Genomic DNA, 16,690 nt, shown 5'->3' with positions numbered 1-16,690 from the left:
GCATGTTATTGAGAATATTTTCGTAACTTGGGCCCTTGTTGTTTCCTAAAAATTTGTCAATAACATCTTTAAAGGCAATCCACACTTTTTTTTTCAACTTTCCTCATTGTACTTTTAAACTGTTCATCCAAAGTCAATTTCCTAATCTGAGGCCCAACAAAAATCCCTTCTTTTAGTTTCACTTCTAAAAGAGCTGGGAATTTCCCACATAGATACTCATATGCATTCCCTTCAGTGGACACTCCTCGATCAGTGGAACTTCTTGGACCACATTTTTTATCCTTCCTTCCCCAATTAGGGCTGGCCTGGCTTGGTAGCTAATCAAGGACCACACCACAGTGGGGGTTCTGCTTCCTCCACCTCATCTGAATTTACATCTGTTCACAGATGCATCTTTAGAGGTTTAAGGTGCTTACCTTGACATTCGGGAGATTTCTGGTCTGTGGTTGATCGAAAGTCTTCTCTCCAAATCAAAATTATCAAACTTGCGGTGGTTCAATAGGCTTTGTCCAACTTCCTTCCTCTTCAGCAGGGAAGGGTGGTTATGGTACACTCTGGCAACTCCATGGTGGTCACTTATTTCACTAAGCAAGGGGGTGCCAAATCCAAATCTCTGTGCTTTCAGACCCTGGATCTTCTTTTCTGGGCTCACAGTCACCACATGGTGGTTGTAGCTTCCCATGTTCTTGGTACCCTGAATCTGGTTGTGGATCGTTTATCTCAACCCAACTAGATTCTCTCCACGGTCTTTTGCTGGGTGTGTTCTCAGCTGAGGACACCTCATATCGATTTTTTTCACCACCCACTGGAACACCAAACTTCCTTCCTTTTGGTCTACCATTCCACATTCGCTAGCTCTGGAAGTAACACATTCAGTCAAGAATGGAGAGGTTGTCACATTTATGCTTACCCTCCTATGTGACTCCACTCACTGTCTAGTCTTACTCGTGGCTCTGTATTGGTTGGTTTCAACCTTGGTTCTTTCTGGTATGACCTTTACTTGTACAACCTCCCCTACCCTTACCCCTTTCTCGTTCTCTACTCCGTAAACCTTGGTTGGGTATTGCTTATTCACACCCTGTCTTCACCCATGACTTTTGTTAGGTCCATTGCCTCCAGTCCAAGAATTGACTCCATGTGTTGCATCTTTCTTTTCACAATCCACCAGACCTTCTTCCATGTCCATTTGCCATAGGTGATGATTTACCTTCCACTTTTGGTTTTTTCAAAGTGGCTTCTGTCTTTTCTAGCCCTGCATTCATCATCTTTCCCAATTCTTCACCTGGATGTTTGACAAAGGCTTGTATGCTTCAACTGTGTCTAGCAATCAGGCAGCCTTGTTGATCATATTCTCCAAGTTTCTTAAGGTTTTAACTTTCCCTCTCATTTGGCTTCTTTTCTGCTTCTTTCGAGTCATGCATCCTCCACGTTCCTTTGATTTGCATGATTGAGATCTCAATGTAAAACAAAATAATTTTTGGGGGTTTTATATATGCATCTTGAAATAAAAAAAAAATTGAAAATTACTATATCAATACCACAGAATTCCACTATAATTTATCAAGCTTGTAATTAAGCTGTATTTGGGTCTAAAAAATATTTTTTTTAGCTCACTAATGTCTCACCTTACTGCTTGGAATCTAACATGAAAAGAGTTTCCCATGCAAATACTTTGCAGAGTGTGAGAAACCACTAGGGGTACATTCTGAACTTTCAATTTGTTATACACACACTTCATTTGGTGAAGTAGGTGTACATAAGCCAGTATTTTCAAAAAATGGAAGAGGTTGGCAGAGCCACCTTGGTTGATTCAATAAATGTATTGATGTCTCAGGAAATAGAAAAGATAGGAGGTTCTTCTCTTAGATTCTAGCTTGTCAATATCGGTAATTTGAGTATCTAATTCATAAGAAACTATAGACTTTGTATTTGGACATCACAAACATCTAATTTGAACCAATGTTGCATTTAACATACCACGTGGCACACAGAAATCAATATTTAGGTTCTAATCTAATATCTACTTATAAATTGAGAAATTAACTAATGTATAATACTAAAATTTGAATTATAATCTACAATTTAATTCCAAATTTATTGACATACATTCATAAAATAGTAGTTCAATAAAAACTTTAAATTTGAGTCTACAAATGAGATGGCCTTTGACCCATAACCATAGGTAATCCTGTGTTGGTTGGGTTAAGTACACTTTACCCTCTAAATATGGGTAGGTAGAAGTGCATATATATGTCAACGTTTTTACAGAGTTACAATCAAGGTTAAATAAAATATTTTATTAGCAATGTATGTAAATAAACTTGGCATCAAAATGTAGTTAGTAAATGAAATTTTGAATTTTAATTTGCAAGTTTCAGATTAAATTCTCACTCTTCCCTTCTCTATATCACAAGATGTTTGTTCCCAATTGTTCAATTTAGATATCCATTCTACCCTTATTTGAGCTTAATTTTTAATGCAACTTGCAAACTTAAAAGTGTAAAAAGTGCTAAGACATAATCTAGTTTTATAGCTTTCAATCATCTTTATTTTCAGAGATATAAACCAGAAAGTCAAATCCACACACCACACCCTTGTGTCATATAGTCTTTAAAAAGACGTCACTAATTTTCTCTGATTTTTGCAAACATTAAGTGATAATCAAAAGAAAGAGATTTTAATTTATTGAATTATTAAAAGGCTAGCCCATTCTCACAACAGCTTTTGAATTACTCAGCATTCAAATTCAAAGTTACTATCGCTGATTTCACCTCGCCTAATTAAGGAAAATATTTTATTGCATTTATAGCTTAGTTAAGAAGTCAGATTGTGATAGTTATAGGATATTATTTTCTTTATTGATATTTTGTATTCATAATGAATATTTGAAATACATAAAATTTCAATAAATAGCCCTGTCAAATGTTAGGGTTAGCTTTTATCAAGACTTTGCAAAAAAGTACAAGACTCACACATAAGTACCAAGTCTCTTGTTTTTTATGTATATTTTTATTTATTGTTATAAAAGTAACTAAAATGTAAAAATAGGTAGGCAAACAATGATTTATAAGTATAAGAAAGAGATATTGTCTTCTTCAGATTTGGTCTGTACTAAGCAATACAGGGTTTATATATAGTCACAAAGACTAAATGTGAAAGAAATGATATAAGCAGGTGACAGGATTATAGGTAAAGGTCAAGTCTGATGAAGTGTATGAGCAGTGAATAGACCTTGTCAAATACAGCTGATGTTGCTATCAGGCTTTAGTGAGAGATCATCTGCTTTGATGATTTCTATAGTTTTTAAACAGTCTTTCTTTTTTTAGGTTTGGTTTGGTGTAGGAGAATAATTTCATCCCAAAGTATTTTGTGATTTATTTCAAATTGATGATATGTTAAAGCAGATTTCTGAAATTCACCTCTTTGCATGTGACCATGGTGTTCTTTGAGTCTTATTTCTAAGGATCATGATGTTTATGTATTTCTTTCCACATTCACATGCAATACTACATGCTTTTGTTCATTTATTAGGGATCATTTTAGGTTAAGGTGTTAATATTATGTGATGTAAAGGCTTGAATACAGTTTTTACATCAATGCTCAAGTTATGAAATAGGCTAGTAATTTCATTAGCAATTTCCGGCATAAAAGGGAATGAAACAAACTTGCTATGTTTTATGCTGTTAATAGATGAAAGGTTAGAGTTAACATAAATGTTTTACTGTTTTGGAGTTTAATAAAAGTCCTAGTTATGATGTTGGGGTTGAAACCTCTAGCTAGTGCTATATATTCTTTAAGTAATTCAATTAAGTTAGTAAGTTTTCTTTGTTGGTGCGAAACTGTACAGCACGATTTATATAGGTGAAATAGGAGGACATTTTCTGTGATAGCTCAAGGTGTTTAAGAATTCAATGAAGTTAAGTAGAGTATCTTTCCATTATTAAAGATATCATTGACATATCTTAACCAGACTTCAGGTTTCTTGATCTGTGTGAATTTGTTTCCAAACAGTTCTTCTAGAACATACACGTAGAGGGCACTAAGTAGAGGGAAAAGGAAGGATCTCATCACTAATCCATTATTTTGTTTGTAAAACTGGCCTTTGGATGTTAAAATATGTGTTGTTTAAGCAGTATTTTGTGAGGTTAATAAGGTGAGCTGTTACAGAAGTGTTTTCTAGTTTTTCTCTTACATAATGTAATGCTCATTCTACCAGTATTGAAATAGAGATTTTATTTCAAAAGATACTAAGATATCTTCGTGGTTTAGTTTGAAGTTTTTTATTCTATTTACATAGTCTGAAGAGCTTTTGAGAAAATACGGGTTAATTTCAAGTAGAGGGTTTAATCTCTTAACTTAGAATTTAGTAGTATTTTATATCTGTGAGCCTATGGTCAAAACTATAGAACTGTAAGAAATGTTATGTTTGTGAATTTTAGGAAGAGCATAAAAATGGGGCAGGGGATAAAAAGTGTGGGGATAAGGGAAGTATTTTTTTGGCAGTGAGAATAGGGCAACTTTTAACTAGTTTTTAATGTTGAGAAGAACTTTGTAGGTAGGATAATCTTTATAGAGTAAGATCCATTCTGTAATAAGGTGTTAACACTTGCTTTGTAATGTGTTTTATTTACAACAGTAGTATAACCATCTTTATCAACTCTTACTATGTATATCTTATTGTGAGACTTTGATTCTCTTAGGGTGTTGGATTCATTTCTGATAAGGTTAGGTTTTAGTTTTATGTCTTTATATGCTGTAAGTCTAGAGTGTATGTTGATTCTATTTTTTTCTGCTTCACTGAGATTCAAATTTAAAGAGTTGATGTTGGATTCTGTGTTAGCAACAATGTTCAATAGGTAAATTTTTTAAGATAAGTAATTGCAATTTTCTGTTACAACTGGCAGTCATTCTAGAAAGAAAAAAGGCTTGTAGAATGGACTGAGCATGTATAGTATTAGAATAGAAAGATTACAGATAAAATATAAAATAAAAAAAACTTTTGATATTCATTTAGGGGGCTCAAGAGTTTATGCAAATGAAATCTTAAAACTGTAAGATGAAAAGAAGTATTTTTAATCTTAATATGAAAATCATCTTGCACTCAGGCTTGTTTTTTTCGTGCACAAAAGATTTGCTTGCCACATTTGAAGATATGCTTACTACATTAAAAGTTATATGTGTAGTATCATGGTTAGATAGTTGTTAAAAGGTCAGTCAAAATGACTGAGCCTGAATGTAGAGAGTTAATAAAAAAAAATATGCTACAACTTTAAGTTTAAGATTTGTATATTTCAGTATGTTTCATTATTACTTTGGGTGATTTCTTATTTTCACAGTTAAGCTATTGGAAACTGAATCTAGGTACTTAACAACTAGACTGAAGCATTTCAGCTTCAATAGTTTTATAAGCAAGCCAAAAACACTTAGGAAATCTTTCAAGGTTTGATATAATGGTGCCATATTTTACATTTATAAAACTCCTTATTTCCTAGAAAGTACAAATACATATTTGAAACAAATTATAATACTTTGAAATGAAATAAAAATGATCTTTTTTTTTAATTGAAAGAAAGAAAATTAATAAAAGTGTATGAGTTCAGTATTTTTTGCATGAAATCAAAAAAAAATATTAGTTTCTAACTGACTAAGTTAAATTGACTAAAATTCTATTTTTGTCATGTGAGGTGATTAGTACAAATGTTTTATTAGTATTGTTATTTATTCATAAGGAGATATGCTGAATTGGACATTGAATCATCAGACCAATTCAAGTCAGAAGGGTGCCATACAAATAAACTAATTGATGCAAAGCTGCTTGGACTCTGATCAACATGTGTATGGAGAGATGGAGAAATAAGAAGCTTTTGAAAGTTTTAGTAGGTTCTACTTTTGGAAATTATTTTAACTTGGGAACCTGTGAAACAGAAAAAAAAGGCATTTTTTATTGTTTTATTACAGAATAACTTTTTTTTTGTGATCCTTATAAAACTTTAAAGTCATAAATTTTAGAGGACCATGTTACATAAAGTACAACATAATTCACACCTGATTGTACATATTTTGTAGAGAAGCTCTTGGACTATAGGAAGTGTTAGTCTTTATAAGCTTCTTTTTCACACAATAATATTGAACCTCTTGACTGCTAAAATTAATGTGTGTTAAGCATCTGTTAAATACAATGGAGAATATGATGGTAAATAATCATTCTCATATTAATTTTCATCATTAAAGTCAGTGTTTTTGTTTACTGGTGTGAATGTATGCCTTAGACTTGAAAAATGAAAAGGCATCTTTATATTAGTGTTAACAGACAAGATGTACAATGTAAAATTCAAATGGTTGATGTTTCAACCAACTTAACCAAGCTGCTTTATAATTTAATGTATGATTCAGAGGTTGCATTTAAACCCAATAAAATGCCCTACATTGTGATAAGTAGTAAAATTATGTACACTACCTTAAGAAAAAGCTACAAATAATGTCAGTGACATTTTATTGGGAAACATTTTTTAGATAAATTCTTGTTATAGATACTGTTCCTTTAAATTTATACAAAGCTTGAATTCTAAACAAAGTAGATATGAGATTAAAAATTTTATTGTGTAATGCATGTAAGTTATTTTGTAAACAGTCAAAAATATCAAGCAGAATTTGAGAAAACAGTTAAAAAAATTCTTATCATTTGTTATTTTTTAAATACCATCATAAGCTAAGAAGTTTTTAAAGCACTGTCATGTTTTTATAAAACATATCCAAAAGTATGAAAGTAAAAAAATCAAAATTTGCTCATTATACAGTTCACATACTTTACACCAGGTCTCCACAGATCCTGGCTCCCAATTTAGCAGAAGCTTTCTCGTACTTGCATCAGTGTCTTAACACCTGAGTCTTCAGCCATAAGAAAGTTTTGGATATGACAGAGTTCATCAGAATGTAGAGACTAGGGAAGTACGAACTATAGTCATTGTTTCTATCCACTTGGTTCTTCCATTTTTGACATAATAAGTATGCTTGTAAGCATAGCAAATACCATTGTGCATGATACATCCTTGTTTATAGACTGTATGGAGCAACTGTTTGCCTTGCAGGTCTTACTGCACCATTCTTAAGCCACTGAATAATTGCTTTTAAACTTGTATATTTTGCTCAAGCAAGTTCCAGTTGTGGTTGTAACACACCAGTTCTTCATCAGTGGTGAATGCCATATCTTGGACTATACTTTGTTCTAGTTTAGGTTGGTCTTTTTTTCTATTCCCTACTTCCCTTTTCTCGCTGTGTTTATAATTCATGAGAAAATGTGTCAGTATTTCCATGATTCAATCCAGGGGGATGTATAGTGTTAAAGTAATACTCCAGAAGTTCTTGGAGCCATCTTGCTATTTGGCCTTCTAGATTATGAAAAATCACCAGCCACTTCAGTGCTGCATGATCTGTTCAGGGTGTGAACTTCTGTCCATATAGGTTATGATGAAAGTGACTCAGGTCTCAAACAACACTTAGCAGTTCCTTTTGAGTTGTACGATACTTCCATTCTGTGGCATTCATTGACTTGTTATAGTAAGCAAGCACATGTTCTTTTCAGTGATGTACTTATGAAAAAACTGTTCCAACTGCAAAATAACTGGTATATGTACCCAAAATAAGCAGATTGTCCAGAGTTGGGTATGCCAGTACTGGGAGTAGTGGTCAGTTTCTTCTTCAATTTTTGAATACTTGTTCATAATCAGCAATAGACCGAGACCTAAAGGTCCAAGACCTTGCAGTAAATTACCCAATGAAAAATAAAGCAAAAAGAATAAAAATCACATGTGTCAAACTAACTTTTTTAATATCTTAACTGCAAATCTCTTACATGTTAACCTCACAGTCTGTTTTAACACTTCCTCCTATGAGAAAAAAACAATGGAAATATAAAATGAATGAATGAATAAAAAACAATCAAAAAGATCAGCAAATAAAACAAAAGTAAAACTGTTGTTGTTTTTCAAGAGTTTATGTGTGGAGAGATTAAAAGATACCTTCTTCCAATCGTGATTAAGCTTCTCTAGATGGATCTTTTGTAAATCTCCACCTGCAGGAAATGACAGAACTGTGATACCCCTAGATACATTGTACCATGAAAGTGAAACACATATAAAAGTTAAACACTTTGTGTGGTTTTTCGGCTCCACTAGAAGTGAACCCTACATCATACATTTATTGACACAATCAGTAGCAGTTACTATGATTTTAATATGTCTTAAGAGTAAGTACTGGGATTATTCCATGGGCAGTTTTCCAGGCTAAGTCACGCGAAGAAGCTTCAAAGCATCTGGAATTTACCCTGTCCCAGGCAATGTTCCAGTCTATATTAAGGTATTCATGTGTGATAGGGTTCAACCTTGGGGAAGAAACATTGTTGGCTGTTCAGTGTACACAAGATAACAGCTTCATCGAAACTGTAGAAACTGCCCTACTAATTCTCGGACTCACCAGACCACCCTCCATCGTGATGATTCCCAGTTGTCCAAGCCTCACATATGATGAGGTTCAACCTCAGGCGAAGTACATTGTTGGCTGTTAACAAGATATAGCTTCACCGTGATCTTATTTGGTGACTCACGCAGTCATGTAAACAACTAAAGGCAATAGAACTCAATAGCTCTTCCTTAACTGATGTTAGAAAATAAAACTGATAAGAAATATGCTCAAATTCTGAATTACTTCCTGTATCACAAATTCACAGTCTAACATGCTAACTATTGGGTCATAGAGGGTCTTGTTATTTGTTAAGTTAATACTGTGTAAAAATTGAAATTACCTTACGTATTTGTGAGTCACGTGTATGTGTGTTTCACTTCAGTTGTTATGATTGTGTTCCATGTTGTTCTGTTGCATTTACATACAGTCTATTCGATAGTTGCATTTTCAAAAGATAGTATTAAACGTAAATTAGGCTTGGGAACAAGCCTAATATGAGGGAGAAGTGTACAAATGCAAATTTTTTTTTTTTTACTTCTCCCATACAGGGCCGTCAGAAGAAGGAGTGCGCTGGGTATGATTGCACTCACTTTTTCCAGTGAAAAACCCCTTGGTATTAAAGTATTTATGAATAGGTAAAAAAAACATCCAACTCTATCTAATAACAGTAATTACAAAGAACATGGTTGGCTTCTTTATGGAGACTTAAAACTCTTGCATGTTGTTGGGTCAACAATATGGTTATACAAAATTTCCAAGTGTTTTGTATGAATGGGGCAGCAGAAAATGGAATCAGTACTGGATAAAGAATCAATGGCTATGCAGAGTCAGCCTGATACCTGATGAAAACATCTTTGATGCAACACCACGCCTCTTATGAACTGCTGCATAATTGATATTTAGTGCTTATTAATCCTGGTTAGGTTAAATACTGTTAAAGCTTTTAAATTTAGCCAGTCTTGTTTTCAAGACCCAAATGGCTCGAGACCTACACCACAGGTTCAGACAGAACACGCTTCATTAATCATTGGAATGTGGCAGGAGCATTGCTTAATCCAAATGGTAACACAACAAAATATCACAATCCATTTCCTGTGGTAAAAGCTGTCTTTTCTCTATTTTCACTTGCCAATATCTACATATCCAATGTTGAAAACCATTTTGATCCCAATAGAACATCCAAGGTACAATCAGTTTTTGGTAGTGGATAGTCATAATTCCTTTTAACTTCCAATAGTTCATGCAGAATGTTGTAGATCATACTTGTTCACAAGCACAACAGGTGATGCTAAAGGACTACTACTACTACTCAATTTTATCACTCCATGTTAATTCATTCCTTCTAATTCTTTGAAAGCCACAGACTCATTTGTAAGGGGGAGGTGTCTGGCTGACATATTGGAGCTGTATCTCTAATATCAATCTTGAAATATTTTACTCATTCAGCCTAAGTCATAAGGTCCACGGGAGAAGGTGTCTTGATATTTTGTAAGCAAGTTATGTAACTGCTAGTGCTGATCATTTGTGAGGCCTCTGACTATTACTGATGTTCCTTGATGTGGAAGTACTATATGTATAGCCTCACATCTTGTAATTTCCTTTTTATATTTGACTTAAATATTATGGATTGTTGTATTCACGAACTTAATGATGACTTCTTTATTCTTCCAGTCAACAAGTGTTCTATCAACCATTAAACCATCAGAACATGCTGAAGTGTTTGGTTCTATTATGGTCCAGTCACCAGGTGGGAATTTATTTTTAACAGATCCCTGTAGGAGTACTTCACTTCTTGCTAGTAAAATGACTGCTCTTCTGGGTGTTACAGAAAGACCAATCTCAGATGTAGTAATTACCATGTAGTGATCAAGGATTTCCTGGCTATAGATTGTGAAGCTAGCCTAACCTTACGTCCATGTTTGTTCCCAGTATGCAATCTTCCTTGATATCAATTTTCTACACATCATTAAGTGTTGAGAAGTTTCCTATAGTAAAGGTAACTTCTAATTTAAGAATGAAAGGTGTGAAACTGCCTCCAAATATGAATAAAGAAGAGGGGATGATACAAACAGCAATTGAATATGAGATTCCAGCAAGAACTAACTTGTGTTGATCAACATATTGCAATACTTTCCGTCGATAGACTCAAGGACTTATGGACATGCTTCCTTAAACAATGAACTTCATATTTCATTTGGAGAAGATCAGGTATTCTTAGCTGAAATTTGCCCCATAAGTTCAGCTAATTATTGTTTCCTGATATCTGGTTAGCACTTGGTTGTTCCTTCAATATAGTTGGGCTCATAGACTGTGACATGGAGTATTGTCTCCTTGGTGTCTTAAAAATAATAATTCCTCACACACACAAATGTACAGGTTTCCCGCATCTGTAACAATTCCTTCTTTCTGGTATCTTTTAGGAGGAGTTCCTATTACCTACAAACTTTGTATGCAGTTTCTAGCAATATGTACTTTCAGATTACACTTTTAGTTTTTCTAGGCTATTGTTCATGTGAGTTGATGTTTCAGTATTACTTGATATGATTACCCTGTAACTTTGAAAATCTGTTATTAGCTGTTTTTTTGTGACTTTAATTGGTTTTAGTTCTGGTGCCAACTGCAGAGCTTCACTTAAGGATTCACACCTTCTCTACTTCAGCCTAAGTCCCATATCCTTGTCTGTTATGGCATCTATAAATTGGTCGTGTGTCAACTAATTCATCATTTCATGAAGAGCATCAGTTAAGATAATTGGGAAAGCCTTTCCAAATTTTCCACAAGTTAGACTATGGTCTCTTCTTTCCTATGGCCCTGCTTTGGATACTTCTGGTGTGTTACTCTGAGCCTATTGGATAAGGCAGCTTATCAATGCTTAATAGTTGTTATAGCTCGAATATGACTTACTGCTGGTCAAAGCTGTTTCTGTTCAATGGTCAGCAATATGGATGGTTTGTTGTTCACTATTCCACCCATTCACTCTGGAAATGATTTCAGACTAAGCTGGATTTGGTAGTGTCATGGCTAGAGTAGTCTAGAAAGGTCCTTCAGAACAGTGGTACAACAGTAGCTGTGATAGATGAAGACCATGCAAGTTCTATTCCATGTCTGGTAGTAGATGATGTTTTAGGTAGTAGTGTAGTTCCTTTGTTGGTGGGTTCTTTTAAGGTATCTAGTGAAAACAACTCATTGTCTAGACCATTTAACAATAGTAAATTACTTAATTTCTTCCTTTAACATTTAAAAAAAAACTTGAACACTGCCAGAAATAGTTGTAGGTCTGTGTTACAAATACCGTAATGTTAAAATGAAGCAACTTGCTAGTGCAAAGTAACTGCGACAGCTGGCACACTGACTAGTTTACTTTCTATCTTGAAATCACTCTGTCTACATAACCCTCAACTATTTATGACCTCACTTGGAATGTGCTAGAAAAGTCACATCCATAGAACATACTAGGTTTTCTATGTCCTCTAGCATACAACAATATATATACAGCTCAGTGGCCCTACCTAACCGATAAAACAAAGACCATGTGAGAAATAGTGCCCTTCCTCATGAATCTTCATATGTTTGAAAGTAAATTCATTTGATTGTGGCTTATGTAAGCATGTGCAACTAGCATGATAAATTATAATGAGAAAATTATAAATATTCTAGTACAATATATTGAACATGTGTTTTTTATGAAAGAACTATGTCAATAAAACTTGATGAAGCTGACTTTGCTTTACACTTCCCTGTGCCTTATTTGTGATCTGTATGGAAAGCAAAATCAACCAAACAGTAATCATTTTTATTTTAGTATGTTTGTGTTTATTTTATGAAAGCTGTAATGAAATTGGGGCAGGCTTTGAAATTTTACAAATAATGTAGAAAATTATAATACTGAAAAATATAATTCTCTAATCTTTGTGCTTTTCTTTCAAACTTTGTCTTTGGCAGAATGACAGATTCCTTCCCCCATTGCCCCATGGTGTTTGCCTGACTTTTGATTGTGCCAAGATGATTCTTACACGTTACCAACTGAGAGGTGGTTTACATTTCATTACCCAGTTTTTCAGTTAGAGGGCTTGGAATATATACTTAAGTGCTACGAGTGACACATATTTACCTAAGAACATAGAACGTATGTCTCTCTGTGCTAGGCTGATTCTCACTTAAGGTTCTAATTAACATTTGGGCTACTTTCTAAGGCCCAAAAAGTGGGAGTATGTGAATTAACTTTTTCACCACAGGGCTAAGAACGTATTCTAGTAACGTTTTTCTTTCTTTTAAATTATCAAGTAAAAATAATTCAACGTCCAGTCCATTTGATGAGACAAAATCTGTTTATTTCCTCATTCATACGTTTATATAGACTTGAAGTTGAACACAGTTATAAAGTGTGGTGAATTGTTGCTACAAATGATGCAGTACCTCCAACAATAGTACTAGGACTAATGTGCAATCAGTCTACTTTCTTGTTCAATGTAGTGCAATAATTTATTTCAACTAACTTTTAACACAACTAACTCGATGTTTACAGAATGTCATTTTGTAAACTGTTTGCTCAAGAGGTTTCTGGGACTAACGTGAACTTAACATCACCTCATCAAAAATCCCCGGCTCCCTCTGTCTAGGAAATAAATTGTAATATTAAAAATACAGCGTATAACAGTATGGCTGTGCTTGGCTGATTCTCATATAATTTGTTACAAACTGACAAACGTGAGTCCATGTTTGTGTGGAATTTCGCGCAAAGTTACTCGAGGGCTATCTGCGATAGCCGTACCTAATTTAGCAGTGTAAGACTAGAGGGAAGGCAGCTAGTCATCACCACCCACTGCCAACTCTTGGGCTACTCTTTTATCAACGAATAGTGGGGTTGACCATCACATTATAACGCCCCCACGGCTGGAAGGGCGAGCATGTTTGGTGTGATGAGGATTTGAACCCGCGACCCTCAGATTGCGAGTCGAGCACCCTAACCACCTGGCTATGCCGGGCTAGAGGACAGAGTATATGTATGTGTATATGTATATATATTAGTGAGTTATATAAATCAATCAATAGAGCTAATTATATATTGATTGTAAATAGGCGATCAAATGAGCACAATATAACAGTAATGAAATTAATACCAATCAAAGGCAAAACGTTTACAACGATACTAAAAAAAAAATTGACCATTACTTGTCCTTTTCATTACCATTATGACTTCATATATATATATATATCTGTGTGTGTAGTATATATACACAGATTTTCGTGTATTTACCTAGAAAAATTAAACGTATGGTTCTGCCAGGCAGAATCTTGCATGATACCATAGATGAATGAACCCGAATAGCAGGTAACTAGGGCAAAAGAAAGAACTACTTTTTGATCAATGTTCAGTGTTAAAACTATATACACTATTTTGTGTTAAATAAAGGGTAGTAAACAATATTAAAGATGTATTGTGTATGTTACTCTTAATAGTGTTATTATATATTATGTATTGAATTGTTCACCTTTGCTATATGCATATATTCTAATGTGTTTGTTTTTACAGAAGTGATAAATATATAAATAGTTTAAAGTATGAAAACGTGGAATCTCCTCTGCTTTCCAATTAAATAATCTTACGGTATTTGTAGAGCTTTTCCATGACTGAGCAGTTAAACAAATAGTAACACAACTTTTATAAGGTAATTTACTAATTCTAGCTCGAAATTATGTTTTTAGAACTTAAAGATTACATTATAATGTTCAGTATATGATATATTACTTTTATTGCTTTATGCTGCATCAGTGGGATTTTTGCAAAATAACGAAGATTGACATTTTAGTTTAATAACTACAAATTTTAACCTAAAAAATTTCTTTCATGATAATATCAACTGATACGTTAACGGTTTCATTATTTAGCTTGACTGTTTCTGAGGGAATAAGATAGATTTAAATATTAGCTGTTTATGGATTTGGTCATCTTGGATTGGATAATAACAAAATGGTGATTCTAAAAAGTGTCTTGGCAAAAAATAGGGTTGTTAGAGTAACCATAACGATCATACATTGCTTTCATTATGATATGCGTGTGACTGATGTTTAATACCATGAATTTGTGACATCTATTAACGTCAAAATCATGCATCAGTAATTGAAGGTCAAATGTTTTGTAATGCAGTCAAGGACCACCTTTCTTGGTGTCTATGAAACATCATATATATAAGCATAAATTTTTAGAGATTTGTTGTTGCTCATAATGTGACACACTCAAATGTCTTTAGTCTCACTAATTTTCATGAATAAATGAAATCATAATCACTTTATTAAGAATTGTACTAAATCACAGCTTAAGTTGTATAACGAATACCCTTGTATCACCACAGTAGACATCGTCATATATCTGAGCATTGAGCAAAAAAAGGTTGTCAGTTGCAGATGTGTTTTCACATTGTTTATTTATATTAAAAAGAAAAATATTTGAAATTAATCTAATCCATGTCGCAAAACACTTTAAAACTAGTAATAACATTTCTGATCATAGTTACCATGAATCAAAAATTAGAAACTATGAGCTGTTCGTATCTAAATTCCTGTTACATAGGTATTAACACACAGGAATCTATTGAGTGTTGTGGAGAAAAAAGTTTAAAACAAGTTTCTGTGGCATTTGATACTACCGCGCTACAGTCTGAATAGAGACAGATACAATGATCTTTCAAAATAGTAACAAAGAGAAAAATATAGCCCTATTTTTTTAAACATATTTGACATTGAGTTATATTTTGAAGGTCTTGTGAATATAAACACTTCAAGTTAATTGTCATTTTCCAGCCAACTAACAACAGAACGATCTCTATAATTTCTCTGTGTGATTAATTTGAATGGTCAGAAAATGTTTCATAACACTTGTAAATTTCAGTTGGGATCAACATTTCTTGGTGGATGTTTTGTTATTCGTTTTCTCAGGTAACCCGATTTCTCTACAAGTATGAGATAGATAGACCCACAGATAACATCAGGTTCACCCATAATTAAGACGAGTTTCTGTACGAGATAATTGGAATGAGTTCCTTTCTAAGTGGAATGTAAAGTCTGGACAACTTTAAAAAGACTTAACGAAATCTTATTTTATAAATAAGCCTGAAAATTCAGTGTGTGCATTTGTGTGGACATATGAACACCCTATCCACTAGATTGAGTCTAGCCTTGCAGCCTTCTTTCTCTCGAGATTGATTGTCATTGAACTAAATACCGTGATCTCCAAAAAGCAAGCCCTTCTCAGAGATCGTCTAGTAGAAAACTGACCTAAGAAAGAACTCCAGAATTTAGCGTGTAAACCTCGGTATTTTTAAGAGAAACCATTAGTTTGTGTAACTTTTTCTGAATGTGATTTACCATGGCATTTTTTATTTTTACTGTAGTATAGTTAAGTTATATTCATTATTTTTGATCCGTGTTTATTAAATATGTCTGCTTGCCCTTGTGGTACACAAGAAAGTTAATTAGTGATCATATGCATAATAAATAAAAGTATAAGGGTTACGTCCAGGTAACATTCCAGCATTTTCCTTCCAGTTTTGGAAATATGCCAGTTTACTAAATGCAATTATGGGCGTTAATTCAGGATGTTGAGGCATATTTCTGACATGTTCAGAATTATTTAGATGCATATGATGTATTCATGCCGTTTAATACAGTATTTGTTAATTTATTGGCCAGAGTATTTTGTGTTTGGAATTTTCAGTGTAATTTAATTAATTCCTGGGCATTAAATTTTTATAGCATAGGTACCTTGTATATTGGTAAAAAAGAAATGGTTATACTAATCTTAAACAGAAGATATTCTGACCATCACAAAATGTGCCGAAATCCTTTATAATTTTGTTTGTTTTATTTTGGGTACTTAAAGTTACGCAAAGACTACATGTGCTAGTCACTCCTAATTTCGAACTGATACACTAAAGGGAAGATAGCAGGTCCACAACACCCACTGCAAACTTTTGGGCTATTCATGTCTGCTTGAATAGTGTGATTAATTTGTCACTCTTTTAGTGGATATATGGCCTCAAAGTGAAGAGTGTTTTTGCAGCAGTAGGTCACAAACCAAGAATCACTGGATTTACAGTCTAAGCATATTACCACTTTGTTACATTCAGTCCCAATAAATAATGAATATTTTCCCTTGGATAGCCAGCTTCCATTTTACATTGTGAATAAGAACAGCTGTTTGGGCACTAAGCAAGCTTCCAAAACATATGTA

The 16,690-nt window shown here is 33.7% G+C and overlaps 1 protein-coding gene across 3 annotated transcripts in view; it reads left to right on the top strand.

The window, feature by feature from the left end:
- Window positions 1–16,141, top strand: part of LOC106465422 (myelin expression factor 2-like) — an 87,375-nt gene extending 71,234 nt beyond the window's left edge. Inside the window, exons 17-18 of one of the 3 annotated variants that reach the window (XR_002611970.1) lie at window positions 5,730–5,876; window positions 15,397–16,141. The gene's annotated coding sequence lies outside the window, so the exon portion shown is untranslated. Of the gene's footprint in view, window positions 1–5,729; window positions 5,877–12,402; window positions 13,261–15,396 lie in introns of those variants that run through there. The other 2 variants (XR_002611968.1, XR_002611969.1) reach the window with 2 other exon arrangements.
- Window positions 16,142–16,690: the final 549 nt, after the last annotated feature.

Source organism: Limulus polyphemus, unplaced genomic scaffold (assembly GCF_000517525.1).
Source record: "Limulus polyphemus unplaced genomic scaffold, Limulus_polyphemus-2.1.2 Scaffold1938, whole genome shotgun sequence".
NCBI classification, from domain to species: Eukaryota; Metazoa; Arthropoda; class Merostomata; order Xiphosura; family Limulidae; genus Limulus; species Limulus polyphemus.
The sequence above is the reverse complement of the archived record's forward strand: the minus strand, read 5'-3'. Positions and strand labels throughout refer to the sequence as shown.